This window comes from Petaurus breviceps, unplaced genomic scaffold (assembly GCF_028583685.1).
Source record: "Petaurus breviceps papuanus isolate PSGF00001 unplaced genomic scaffold, PetGlider_PUasm1.0 140, whole genome shotgun sequence".
NCBI lineage: Eukaryota > Metazoa > Chordata > Mammalia > Diprotodontia > Petauridae > Petaurus > Petaurus breviceps.
Window position 1 is genome coordinate 44,687,956 of NW_027185698.1, and position 14,589 is coordinate 44,702,544.

Below are 14,589 nucleotides of genomic sequence, written 5' to 3' on the forward strand. Positions count from 1 at the left end.
TCTCTCTCTCTCTCTCTCTCTCTCTCTCTCTCTCTCTCTCTCTCTGTTTCTCCCTCTCCCTTTCCCTCCCCCTCTCCCTCATTTCTCTCTCTTTGCCTCTGTCTCTCTGTCCTCACAATAATTCTTTGACGTCTGTAGTCCAAGTATTATCATTCCCATTTTATAGAAGAGGAAAGTGAGGATCAGAAAGGAGAAATTATTTACACTGGGACACAACATGGTATAGCGTTGAACTACGTTGGATTCCTGACTTTTTTGCTAATTTGCTGTGTGAACTTGGGTGAATCACGTAATTTCTTTGGCCTTCAGTTTCCTTCAGTATATACTGAAGGGGTTAGATTGGACATCTCATTTCTCTGACATTATGTGATCCTAAGGTTATTTAGCTAATAATGTCAGACCCAGGACTCAAACCCAGGCTTCTATCTGACTTTACCTCCGTGAAATCTTCAGTCTGTTACTACCCCATTGGTCTGAAATACCACCATTGAGTTTTGAAGGCCCCTCTTAAAATGCAGCCCCCACCACAAACAAAAACAAAAAAGCAACCCCTCCATGCTGGAAACCCTTAGAGAAGAGGATTGAGGGGGTTCTTAGACTGTTCATTATTTTGGGAGGAGAAAAGGGAGGGATAATTTCATAGCCTGATTTCAGAAAGCACAGAATGGATGGGTTCATAAAATCACAGAATGCAGGAGCTGCATTCTACCTTAGAGCTCACTTAATCTATCCCCACCCCTTCACCCCCTTCCCTTTTCCATATTTGGAAACTGAGGTCTTTAGATAGAAATGATTTGTCCAAGGGCACATAACTAATAAGTTGTGGAACCAGGATTTGAATTCAGAATTCCAAATCTATGGCTCTCTCCACCACACTGTTCCCCAAGGGATGTATAAATCTAGGAACAGGATAAGGTCCAATTCAGTTCAACAAATATTTATTAAATACATAGTCTAAGCAAGGTCCTGGAACCAAGCCAGGCTCCAGAGACACACTTCCTCTGTGTCCCAAGGGGTTGGAGAGCTGGCCCTGGGATGCTCCTAGGGCATGCCGACTTGGTGACAGGGGTAGAGGCATAACTAGGATTGGGAGATGGGTCCTTTGTCTTAAGGCCCTGAAATTTAGAGGGTGCCAAAAATACTTCTAATCCTTCAGCAGTGTAAAAACAACTGAGTTTAGCACCTAGTTAGTGAGAATAATTAGTTAAAATAGGAAGTTAGTGGTCATGTGTCACACAGAAGGTAAGCTTCTCCTGACCTCACCTTGTGCCCTGCCCTTTCCCGAAGGTGTTGGCCTTCTATAAATCAACCTTTTGATGTCCTAACCTCCCCCCTCTCCCCCCCCCCCTCTTCCCTGCCATGGGCCTTATGCCATAAGTCTTCCCCTCTCATCTCTCTCCCTGCCACATTCCCTGCTCAACAAAATTTGTCTTAATAATTCAACTTGATGACTCCTTGCCCCATGTGAAAAAAAAAGGCTAGTTATAGTTCTGCCCAAGGGAAAGGTAGCTAGGATTCAGTGGGGAGGGGAGTAAGAAGAGGGGTGCTTTGGGTCTACAAGGCATTACTAAAGCAAACCTGTCTGACTGAAGACTCTGAGGAAATCAGGACTGGGATGGAGGGAGCTTCCTGCCTAGGCCCCTGAGGATAGACTAGATTTAGAGCTGGAAGGAACATCAGAGGTGAGCTTTCTTGTCCAGCACCCAGATGAGGAAAAAGGCTATATGCCCAAAGGGACAAAGCTGTAAAGTGGTAAGTGGCAGAGCCAGGATTCAAATCCTGGTCCTGTGACCCCCCCCCAATCCACACGCTTTCCATTGTATCACTGTGCCTTCCTTGTTTTTAAGGGATCAGCCTTCCTGGCTCCAGAGACCCCCTCCTTCTTCATGCCCAGTGGAGGCCCTTTCAAAGAGCTACCTATGAGGGGTGTAGCTATTTCCCTACAAAAACTGGCCTTCTACCTTTTATGAGCAGCTAGTCTGTCTCCTGCCCTAGGTTCCTGCTGTCAGACAGACTGACTCCACTTAATAAACTCACTCACAGACCCACTTTCTTAAAGTCACAGTATAAGGACATAAATTAGCCAATTCAGCCTCAGACAAAGACGCTCTTTTCAGAGGCCTGTCCCTCTGTGCTCGCTCACTCACGGGGAGAAGCTGGATCTAGGAATCCCCAGAAAAGAATGTTTCCATTACTAGAAGGGCAATAAATTAACTTTTGCTCATAGGGAAAGATAATGGCCCATATTCGATGAGCCAGTCAGATTCAGTTTTTCTCTCTTGTCTTTGTCTCTCTTTGTTTCTGCCTTTGTCTCTGCCTGTCCCTTAGACTCCCTCTTTCTTTCTATTTCCTCTGTTGTCTCTCATTCAATTGGATAAGCATTTATTATGCGTTTACTATGTGCCAGGCACTATGCTGGGTGCTAGAGAAAGCAGCAACAAAAATGAAACAGGACCTTCTCTCAATGTCTCTGTCTTGGTTTCCTTCCTCCTTCCTTTGCTCCCTTTATTTCTTCCCTCACTCTCTTTCTTTCTCTCCTCTACCCTCTTTCTCCTTCCCTTCTTTTTCTCCTCCTCCTTCTCCTCCTCCTCCTTCTTGTTCTTGTTCTTCCTCCTCCTCCTCCTCTTCTTCTCCTCCTCCTCCTTCCTCCCCTCTCTTTCACTCTCACCACATACTCTAATTCATACCTCAATCAGATTCTCCTTTGTAACATACCTGATCAGTCATCCAGTCTTTTCTTGAAGATGTCTAATGAACACATTTCACTTTGAGATGGTTCTTACTGATAGAATGTTTTTCTTGTGTCAAGTCCAAACCTGCCTCCTGGTAACTTCTGCCCTTTGGTAACAAGCAGAACAAGTCTAATGGTCCTCCTACAAGACAACCTTTCAGATAAAGATGGCTGTCATATCTTCCCTAAGTCTTCTCTTCTCCAGGCTAAAGATTCATAATTCCTCCAAATGTTTATCAGAGGGAATGATCTTGAGATCTTTTACCCTCCCGGGTGCCCTCCCTCCTCTGGGTGCTTCCTAATTTCTCAATGTCCTTCCCAAAATATGATGCCATATCCCAAATTGAACCCAGTACTCTAGATATGGTCTGACAATGGGGGAGTATGGACTCCCCCCAACCCTGCTTTCTGGACACAACAACTCTCTCAAGTTGAGGTAGGGAGGTAGCAAGTCACTGAATCTCTCAGCTTCAGTTTCCTTATCTATAGAATGAATGAATTGGATTTGATGTTCTAATGTTGCCTGAGAATGAACTTTCTGGGTTGCCATACCATACTGTTGACTCATACTGAACTTGCAGCCCATTCCAATCTCCAAATCTTTTTCAGATAAACTTGTATTTAACCATGCCTTCTTCCTCTTGTGAAGATGAATTTTGAACTTAGGGAGAAGACATTTTTCATCTGAATAAAGTCAACCTAATCTTCTATTCTGCCAATATATTTTTGTACCCTGATTTTGACATCCACTAGATCAAAAATGTCTCCCAATTTTGAGTCAATTGGAAATTGGATGTCTGCTGTCTATGCCTGTAATTGGCATCTGTGTAATTGATAAAAAAAAAAAAACCATTAAATGGCACAGGGTAAGGCATAGATCCCTAGGGCATTTCACTAGAGCCCTATTTCCAAATTGACATTAGACCATTAATGACTACACTTTGGCCAAGATCTGTGTTCTAGCCCATATCTGATCTCCATGTGGTCAATAAGAAAATAAAGAATAAGATCAATAAGGAAAGCATGAGAGACTTTGGCAAATGGTTTCCTGATATTCAGGTAAGCAATATCAACAGTGTCCACCTGGTCCACCATTCTGATCACCCTGTTTTTAAGGTTGTTCCAGCATAATCTATTCTTGATGAATCCATGTTGGCTCTTTGTGATTGCTTTTCTAGATATTAATTAACTACCTCTTTAATAAAGAAGCCTTGAATTTTTCTAAAAATTGAAGTAAAATTCCTGGGCCCATATTTTGCAGATATTTTTATTTTCATCTGAATAGAGTAAAACCAATCTTCTATTATGCCAATATATTTTTTAATTTAAATTAAAAAAAATTTAATATTTTATTTTCCCCAATTACATGTAAAAACAATTTTTTAACTTCATTTTTTTTTACAATTTGGAATTCCAAATTCTCTCTCACCTCCATACCTTCCTCTATCATTGAGAAGGCAAGCAATTTGAGAAAGGTTGTATGTGTTCTGCCAATATCTTTTTATATCATATTTTTTCATCCACTATATCAAACATCTCTCCCAACTTTGAGTCGTCTTGTTCTTTTCTTCTTTGCAAATTGGGATACTGGCCCTTCTCCAATTCTGAAGCAACTCTATGGCTCTCCATGATGTTTCTGAGATCACTAACAGTGCCTTAGCAATAAATGCTCTTTCCATCTCTATGATGTGGTTCGTCTGGCTCTAGTGATTTGAACTCAACTGGGACAGATAAATTCACTCTTATTATCTTGTTGCTTATCTTAAGTGATTGCCTCCCCATGAGGCATTTTTACTCAATCCTTTATAATCCAAACATTATTCTTCTTGGCTAAAAAAAAAAAACAAAAAAAAAAAAAAAACCCAAACACACTCCAAAGCAAGTGATTCTGCCTTCTTTTTAGTCCATGGGCTCCTGCCCATCCTTTTTTTGAACCCTTTGAAATTTACTCTTCCAAATCCAAGATGTGTGTCACATTATGCCTGGCTTTCTTCTCTTCTATCACAAATTCTAAGATGGAATGGCTACTCAACCCTATATAATTGAATTCATTTGTAATACTAGGCATTTTTATTTTATGCATTTAGAACCTTTTCTGAGAAGGGGTCCATAGGCTTCACCAGATTGCCACAGGGGTCTGTTACATAAAAAAGATTAAGAGTCATACGTCTTCATACAATGCCTCTCTCAATATATTCCAAAATTACATTAAATCCTTTGGCCATCATGTCACACTTGATTTGTACTGAACTTGTGATATGCTAAAAGTCCGAGATCTTTCCCCGCAGGAACTGTTGTGATACTACCTCCCTCTCCCCCATTCTGCGCTTGTGAAAATGATTCTAGTGTAGAACTTTACTTTTATCTCTTTATAATTTTACCAAAGAGGAATTGAGCACAGCATAGTGGGTAGAAATACCAGGTGGGGAGTGGTATTTTTTTTTATTTGTCCTTTGCTCTTAAAGAGGACCATGACATCAGGGAGATGATGCCATGACATGCAAATGAACTAGATTTAAGTGAGGCAAGGCTGTGCAAAATCACCAGCCTCACTTTCTCCTCCAGAGCCATCTGGTTCCCGTGGCTAGATAGAGATCAGGAAGACTGGAGATGGCCCCCAAGGGGAGAAAGGGAAAGCTGGTTCCTAGGCTCACCTCTGATACATAGTAACTAGCTAGGGAATTGTAAACAAGTTAGTTGATCTCACCTCTGATACTTGGTGGTGTCTCTTGGTGCCCCAGGCGACTCTGAGACTTGCTGCTTTCCCTCATTGGGAGGAGTTTCCCAACCGGCAGTTAGGCGCCTGTCCTGATAACACCTCAGCTCCAAATCTCCCTTATTCCCCTACATTTCATCATAGGAGATTTTGCTCATCATTTGTAGCTGCTGAAATAGTTTTCATTCCTGACTGCCATGCAATGAATTATCTGTTCCTCACTGATTCCTGTCCTCTTCTGAGTTGTCCAAAGTGTTATTTACACCTTCATTGACACTTGATAAAAAATGGTGGAACTTCTTGGGACCAAAGAAACCCCTTTCTCCTAGCTGACACAGACCCCTGAATGGCTGTGGTTGGGGGGCATTGGTTCTGAACTGTTCTATCATCTTGCCTCAATTTCTCCATCTTGTCCACTTCTGCAGCCTCAGATGAGACCTCAAAGCTTGGACTTCAGAAGGAACTGCCCAAGGGCTTCTTGGCTTCTCATCTACCATCATCCTGATCTCAGCACAATTCCATAATTTTACAGAAGAATTTTAGAGCTGGAATCTCAGACCCCAGAGAATTGGACAGGGTGAAGGGCTGCTCTTTCTCTCCCTCCCTCATCCCCTCAAACTCAGTCTGTGAAGTCCCATAGCGTAAGGCCCAATCTCTTCTTCTATCAGTGGAACTGAGCACTGGATTCAGCATATTGAGTGGGACTGGGGGAGTGGGAGAGGCAGAGACCTCACAAAAAGACTGATTGGTTCCAACCACTAAACTCCACTTCAGGCTGATTAGCCACTTGAGACGAAAGTGAGGTCACAAGCTCAGGGCTTTTTTTTTTTTCTTTTTTCCTCCTGTTGCACATCAGTTTCAGGGAGAAGGGAGATGTACTAAGCATGTAGGACTGGATTTATCTGGTTTGACAAGTTCCAAAATTCAGAATGGAGTAACTATCTCTTCTCCCCTTTGAGAGGTTTTCTGTTTTGCTTGAATAAGACACCACAGACAGCTGGAAGCAGAAAGAGTGCTCTGATCAGGGAGGAGGCTCCTCACAGCTGAGGTGGGGCTTTGGACAACTTAAGGCTAAGTTAGCCTTAAATGCCTAGCTTCCGAGGCAGAGGAAAGCTCCTTTGGAATTGGGAGAGCTAAACTGCTCTCACATGGAAAACGTCTTCCCATGTTGTCAAAGCTAAGCCTGATTCCTTGTCCACTGTGAAGTCTTCCCCCATCACTAGGAGTCAGGAGTCTTGGGTTCAAGTTCCAGCTTTTCCACTTTTGGCCTGTGAGAGCCGAAGCCAGTTCCTCTCCATGTCAGGGAGGAACTCTGCTTCTCCATCTGTAAAATGGATTAGTTGGATGCTAAATCTTGACGGGTCCCTCCATTTCTTATAGTCAAAGTCTCCATGATGGAACTTGGAGCACTTGGAATCAGAAGTGCTTGGAATCAGAAGACATTGCTTCTGACCTGGGTGCTGCTATTGACTTGCTGGGTGACCTGGGTTACATAATAAATCACTTCTTTTGAATCAGTAAAATGAAGGAATTAGACTAGACAGTCTGAACCAAACTTTCTAGTGCTGACAGTCTGTGAACTGAAACAAATGTTTATTAAACCTATGTGATGTGGTGTGTGTGTGTGTGTGTGTGTGTGTGTGTGTGTGTGTGTCCCTCCCAAAATTTCTCTTTCTGGAGGAGAATAGCAAAGAACCTGACAAAAGAAAGTGCTAGAAGGTGTTTTTGGGGCTGGTCACTGCTATAGGTGGCCTGGAAAGGGAGAGTATAACGTAGATTGGGGCAATCAGAGAAGAAGCTGAAGATGAAGGACATGGAAGAGAAAAGCAGCTGGGGAGGGGGTCATTCCAGACGGGGATAATGATATCAATAATAGGAAAGCTCACATGTCTAAAGCACTTCACAGCTTACAAAGCACTTTCTTTAAAACCTCCCCATAAAGTTGAGCCATATATTATTATTATGTAAACCTTAAAAGTAGTAAATTTGGGGGCGGCCAGGTAGCACAGCGAGTAAGAGCACCAGCTCCAGTGTCAGGGTGACCTGGAGATTGAATCCCTGGCTCAGACACTTAGCTCCCACCCAGAAACACCTGGCTGTGTAACCTTGAGCAAGTTACTTAACCCCAATTGCTTAAAAAAAAAAAAGAATCCTTAAGTCTTCCAAAGTTGTCTTGCTTTACAATGTTGTTGTATAACCTGCTGTTCTTCCGGTTCTTCCTGCTTTGATCCTCGGCATTCCCTACAAGTCTTCCTTGATTTCTTTCCTTTGGTCATTTCTTACAGCACAGTAATATTATATACCATCATTTGTTTAGCCCCAATAGATGGGTACACCTTAGTTTCCAGTTTTTTGCTACCACAGAAATAGGACCTATTTACTATTTTTTGTACATATGAGTCTTTTTCCTTCAATGTCCTTGAAATATTCTAAATCATACATCAGTTGACCATCAGACTTGGGTCTACAACCTGGGTTTTCTGACTCTGAGTTCTGGACCCATTTTGTCAAAAGATATGGGCCACAGGTAGGTAGGCCTTTTCTGAGGACTGTAAGGGCCTTGTCTGGAGTCAATGAGCATTTATTAAGTGCTTACTGTGTGCTAAGCACTGAGAATACAAATAAAAGTAGAAAGATATGCCTTGCCCTCAAGGAGCTTACAATCTAATCATCAAAGCACAGCAGAAAGTTCACCAGGACAGGTGAGGAGGAAGAGATGAAGGTACCCTATCAATCAGAGGAAGGGCCTATAAGAGTAGAGAGTATTTCCAAAGCATGATGTCTAGGAGGTTAAAGTGAACTTCCAAGGTGGAGAAGAGATGATTTGGGGTTGGGGAGAGGGGGAAATATGGCTGCCATATAGTACTTGAAAGCTAGTACTTGTCATGAGCTGGGACTGTTTTGTCTCTTGGCTTGGGCAATCCTACTATCTTTGTTCCCCAAGGCAGTGTCAACCTTGTGACACTGTCTCCTCGTCCAGTGGGAGATAGAGCCAGATGCCAACTTCCTTGGAGTAGGAGGAGGGTTTGGCCTGTCCAGATAATATGGGAATAAAAATCAAATTAAAAAAAATTTTGTCCTTTGGTACCTTGAATAGCTCCACCTTGCCCTGCCCCCTTCGCCCTGCCCCCATCCCCACCCTATCCCTCCCAGGTAGTTTGTTGCCAAAGTGAACAGAGAGACCTTGGATTAGAAGATCTTTTCCAGAACTGAATTGTGTGAGTGGCTGTCACAGACTGGGCACAGTCATGCATTTAGGAACCTTTTCCTCTTCTCTATCATCCTCCTTCTACCCTCTAGGGCCTCCCAGGCCTAGATCAAAGTAACCTCCCCTGAAATTTCTCATAACACTTTGCTTGGACCTATTTTCCCTTACCTCTCTCTTCCTTGTATTAAGTTTGTTTATGTACTTATCCTTCTCCACTTGAGTCTGAAATTCCTGGAGGTTAAGATCAGTGCAGAACTTATAGAACTTGCCTTCTAGATCAAACATCTTGTGTTCTAAGGTCCTTCTGAGTTATGACATTTTATGTTCTAAGGTCACTCCCGGCTCTGACATTATTCTACATTCTAAGGTCCTTCTGAGCTCTGATAGTCTATGTTTTAAGGTCCCTCTCATCTCTGATGTTCTATGGTGTAAGGTCCTTCCCAGTTCTAATATTCTGTGTTCTAAGGTCCCTCTTAGCTCTGACATTCTCTGTTCTAAAGTCCTTCCCAGCTCTGACATTCTATGTTCTAAGGTTCCTGTCAGCTCTGACATTCCATGGTCTCCCAGTTCTGACATTCTATGACTCTATGATTCTACTCTGGGCAAATTGCTCTGAACCATGGTGAACCAAAGAAAGAGCAGAGTAATACATGAGATAACCCAGAGTTGTCTCTAAAGTATGTTTCCCAGTTTTTTGGCTCCTTATAGTCATAGTTTTCTTTAAACACACACACACACACATACACACACATCCACTGCTAGGAATGGTTGTGTAAGGCTGTGCACACTACCCACATGCATGCACACCTCCCTAGATAATTAACTGTTCCTTGATGGGTGGACAGTTAGCCACATTGTTCCATGGGAAATGTTGGCTTGAGGCTGCTTCGGGGCATAGAGCTTACTTTATAGAACAGGGGAAGATTTCCTTTTTGGATGGAATGAGCATAATTTCACTCTTCTGCTTCACATGGAACTTTTCCACTCTCCCCTTAGAATATACTTGCAAGAACTCTGTGTTTGCAGTCAGAGGATGTAGGTTCAGATTCTGATTTACTAGCCTTGTGACTTTGGACAATTTCCTTAACTTTTCTGAATTCCTCTAATTTACCTCATCTGCAAAATGGGAATGAGCGGTATCTTTAGGGTGGCTTCCCACTCTACATCCTGACTATTTTCTATCCAGTTCAACTCCACATGTGTCTATTAAGTACCAACTATGTTTAAGGCATTGTGCTAGGTGCTAGGGATGGGCAGAATTGAAAAAAAAATCTCTCTCCAGATGCTTTTCATTCTTTTGTAAGGACATTCTGTGAAGCTATGAATGTAAACCAAGGGTTACTGAAAAGGTCTAGAATTTAAGAAAAACTGAAAGGATCAAACAAATGTTGTGTCAGTTGGCACACCATAGTATCATCAAATACATTCTGTGCCTGGCAATCTTGGCAATCCCGTCCATGGGCTTTGGGATGAGATGGCCTCAAACAGGGAAATAGCTAGGAGACAATACTTTGAATATTGGTCTGGGACAACATCTGTCTCCCACCTGGGTCTGCTCCAGGGCATCAGCTGTACCCTAGGGGACAAACAAATGGTCCCATTGAAATAATTTTCCATAGTTTACAAAGCATTTGCCTCATAGCAACCCTGTGAGGTAAGAAAGTACAAATATTATCATCCCTGAGCAGAACCAGGAGAGCAATTTGCACAGTAACAACAACACTGTAAGGAAAAATAACTGAAAGACTTAAGAACTCTGATCAATGCAATAACCAACCAAGATTCCAGAAGACCAATGTTGAGACACATACTGCCTACATCTTCCCAGAGAAGTGATATATTTAAGATGTTGAGACATATATTTTTGAACATGGCCAATGGGAGAATTTGTTTTACTTGACTATGCATATTTGTTTCAATGGCTTTCTTCGGGCCGCTAGGTGGCACAGTGAATAGAGCACTGGCCCTGGAGTCAGGAGGACCTGTGTTCAAATGCGGACTCAGACACTTAACACAAAAACTAGCCGTTTGACCTTGGGCAAGTCACTTAACCCCAATTGCCCTCCAAAAAAAAATTCTATGAGCCAATGGCTTTCTTTTTTTTTTTTAATTTGGAATGGAAGAGGCAAGAAAATAAATGCTGGTTAATTAAATTAAATACAATTTCAAATATTATGATTCCCATTTTACAGCTGAAGAAATTGATTTCTTCAGAGAGGAAAAATGATTTGACCAGTCCCATATAGAAGTGTTAGAAAGAAGCCCAGGTCTTCTGCCTCCTAGTCCAGTGGCTACACTGTCTCTTTGGGGAACCAGTCTAAGTAGAGAAGGAGCAGAAGACAAGGCCTCCTTAGACTGGGCCAATTAAGAGTGGCTCTGTTGTCTTGGCTTCACCTCCCCCATCTATCCAGGTTTATCATTGACATAGAGATTCAGGGGTGGTGATTTGACTCTGGGTGCTGGGGCCAGGCAGCCAGTGGAGACAGCACACAGACAGTTGAAAGAGTAAGAATGGGATTGATGTCCTTAGAGATGAAAAAACTGAGGCATGGAAAGTGGTACCAATTTACCCAAGGGTGGAGGGGCAATTTCTTGACTTGAAATCTTGGAATCTCTTCAATGTCCCAGTTGAATCCAACAGGTCTTTGAGTCCCACCGCACATCCAACCTTGAGTTGATTATGTTGTGGGGAATACAGAAGGCTTGGGATCTGCTTTTGGGTTGCTTAGTCACTATCATTAAGAATTAGACATATTCCCAGAACATACAAGTAGGAACAATGGCTAGAAGTTATGGGGTGGCAAATTTCAGCTCCATGAAATTAAAAAACTGCCCAATAGTTACAGTTACCCAACAATATTAGCTGCTAAGTTCTTTATTTTTGCAAGGATTCAAGAAGAGGCTGGATGATTCAGGAAGCACAAACTGATGATGATGATGATGATGGTTGGAATATCTGTCAAAGGATCAGACTCATCCCTACATGATTACTGCCTTTTGAAAGGCCATAAGATCTAGAACCGTGAGGGATCTTAGATGCCATCTAGACCAATGGTTTTCTGGGGACACCAAGACACTTTTGGGGGAACCTAGAGGTCAATATTTCTTTCATGATAATACTAATTAAAATGCTCCCTTTTCCAACGCAATCACCTTAGATGATATGATATTTGTAAATAGGCACTTAGCACAGTGCTTGGCACATAGTAGGTACGATAAAAATGCTTATTCCATTCCCTTCCCACTTCCAACTACATGATGCCAGATTTTCTTCCTTCACTTCAACCAAAATAACATATTGCAAGACTAAACGCTGAAGCAGATAGGAGAGCCAGCTGTCTTCCATTAAGCTAGACATTAAGGAGATTTGCAAAGATATGTAAAACGAAGCTACTCTTTTCATTAAATTGGAAAATATGGTTATTTTTTATAAAAACATGTTATCTATGTTAGCATGTAATGAGTTTCTTTTGATATTTTTAATGAATTGACAAATATTTTAAATATCAGTTTTCATTTATGATATGATAAATATGAACAGATAAAACCCATCAACAAAAGCTCTTTGGGTCTTCAAGAATTTTTCAGTCTCTACAGGGGTCATGAGAACAAAAAGTTTGGGAACCATTGACTAACCCCCTTAGTTTTATAGATAATGAACAAATCCAATTGACTCCCCATTTCATCATTTTGACTCTGTCATATCCCCAACCATACCCTTCCTAATTCTTATTGATGAAGTTTGGTGTGGGATAGAGCATTGGATTTGGAGTGAGGAAGACCAAGGTTCAATTCCTCCCTCTGACTCTTACTAGCTGTGTGACCCTGAGTGAGTCACATTTTCTGACTTTCTCCTCATCTGTAAAATTGAGGGAGTTGGAATAGAATGTTTCTAAGATCCTCTCCAATTCTGAAGCTAAGATTCTTATGAGAGGCAGCAGAAAGACCTGGGTAGTCAGGAGACCTGGGTTCTAGTCCTAATCACACCCCAGGTTTGCTGTGTAGCCTTGAGAAAATCCCTTCCTTTTCTGTAAAATGAAGCAGTTGGTCTAGATTAGAGGTGGGAAGCCTGTGGCTTCGAGGCCACATGTGACCCTCTAGGTCCTCAAGTCCTCAAATCCCTTTGACTGAATCCAAACTTCACAGAACAAATCCCCTTAAGAAAAGGATCTGTTCTCTAAAACTTGGACTCAGTCAAGAGACTGCTGTCAAGGACCTAGAAGGTCACATAATGGCCTCGAGGCCATAGATTCCCCATACCTGGTCTAGATGACCTCTAAGAACCCTTCTGGCTTTAAATCTCTGCTCTAGGACGTCATGACTTCTCCTGTCCTTTCCAGGTCCCCAAACCACACTACCTTATAAGGGCATTGCAAGGTCACTTTGGTGACCTACCCCTTGGATCACCTCAGAACCCGAGGTCTCATCACATCTCTGGAGCTGTATGGGTAGGGAGAGAGGCCTCTTCTATAGTCACCTCATTCTGCAAAAATGGTGAAACTTGCCATTCTGGAATTCATCATTTAGACCAAATGAGGCAAACAGGCCTCTCCCCCAGCCCTCTAGCTCCAGAAATCTCAGCCCTGGTGAAATTTGGGGACCCTCTCCCTTTCCCACATCCAAGTAACAGGTGACCTCCTCCTTGTCAAACACAGACTTTGACTAGGATGATACTGGCATGCTGTCACATCTCAAAGGGCCCATGCTTCAGAATAAGGCCTTTCCAATGGGCCATAACGGCTCACCCTTCCCGGCAACTGATAGTTCTATCATTCTGCCCTCCGGCCACATGTTTCCTTCTTCCTTTCCATCCCAGCCATAGGGAAAGGGGAAATGATTTAATGGACAAGGAGGCCCACAGAGGGAAAAAACCAAACACCTTTGCTCCCTCCCCAAGAGATAGCAGGACACTGGCCCCCAATTCCTCACCCTAACTTCATAGACAGAGTCTAAACCCAACGATTAGTCAATAGAATGAAACAAAGTCCAAAGGTAAACAGGACTGTCTGATAAGTCAGGGCGGAGTTTGCTTTTCTGGTCTGTGTCTCTTCCAGGCTGGCTGCTTTTCTTTGGCTCAGATTAGCTGTTCTCAGATCAGAACTGCAGCTGGGAAATGCCCCCCATTGAGCACACAGACACTGCTTCTTGTATTCAACCTTGGGAGTTTTTAATTAGTTTGGGAAAGTTGGCTTGGTGGGTCTGTATACATGGCTAAAGAAGGAGGAATGGAATATAAAGGCAAGAATGGGCCCTAGAACCCTGGCAACAGACTGAGGCCTGACCCCTTATCCTCACTGAGTCGTGGCTCCAGCCACAGGGGACTCTAACTCTGACTCCAGGTTGACACCTTACTCTGGTCACTGACTGAGCCTGGATCTTAGCCCCAGACTGGGCCCTGACCCTAGCACGAGACTGAGCCCAGATTGTGCCCTGGGCTGGGCCCAGACCCAAGCTTCTGACCCCACCTTCCCATTTTATATATAGTCACCAAGACCCCCTGGTTGCCAAGAAACCCAGATAAGTCACAGAAACAACATATATGATACCCTGATGGTGGACGAGTCCACATTTCCTCCATCCTTAAAAAGAAAACCCCAAAACTCTTCCTTTGACCCTGTCACCCCTTCATACTATTGTCCTATAGATACAACCCTTCCAAATTTCTAGGAAGAATCAACCACACCTGCAGAATCCCGATGGCCTCACTTCCCACTCATTTCTTGGCCCCTCACAATCAGGCTTCCCACTCTACCCCTGCACAAAAACTTCAGTCACCAAGATTACGAACAACAATACTCTCTTGATTCCAGAATCTGATGGCCTTCTTGGAGTTGGTATCTATCTGGCCTCTCTGAAGCCCTGGACAGTGTCAAACACTCTATTGTCTTGGGTGCTCTGCCCTACTTTGGCTTTTGGGACACTCAGTGAATGACT

At 42.8% G+C, this 14,589-nt stretch overlaps 2 long non-coding RNA genes across 2 annotated transcripts in view; one reads left to right on the forward strand and one right to left on the reverse strand.

Annotated features, from left to right (window-relative positions):
- The window catches only part of LOC138148561 (uncharacterized), a 22,612-nt gene extending 18,107 nt beyond the window's left edge, over positions 1 to 4,505 (reverse strand). Inside the window, exon 1 of the long non-coding RNA XR_011165091.1 lies at positions 2,716 to 4,505. This is a non-coding gene — a long non-coding RNA (uncharacterized lncRNA). The remainder of the gene's footprint in view (positions 1 to 2,715) is intronic.
- The window catches only part of LOC138148550 (uncharacterized), a 107,602-nt gene that overhangs the window by 59,575 nt on the left and 33,438 nt on the right, over positions 1 to 14,589 (forward strand). The gene's annotated exons all lie outside the window — the stretch shown is intronic.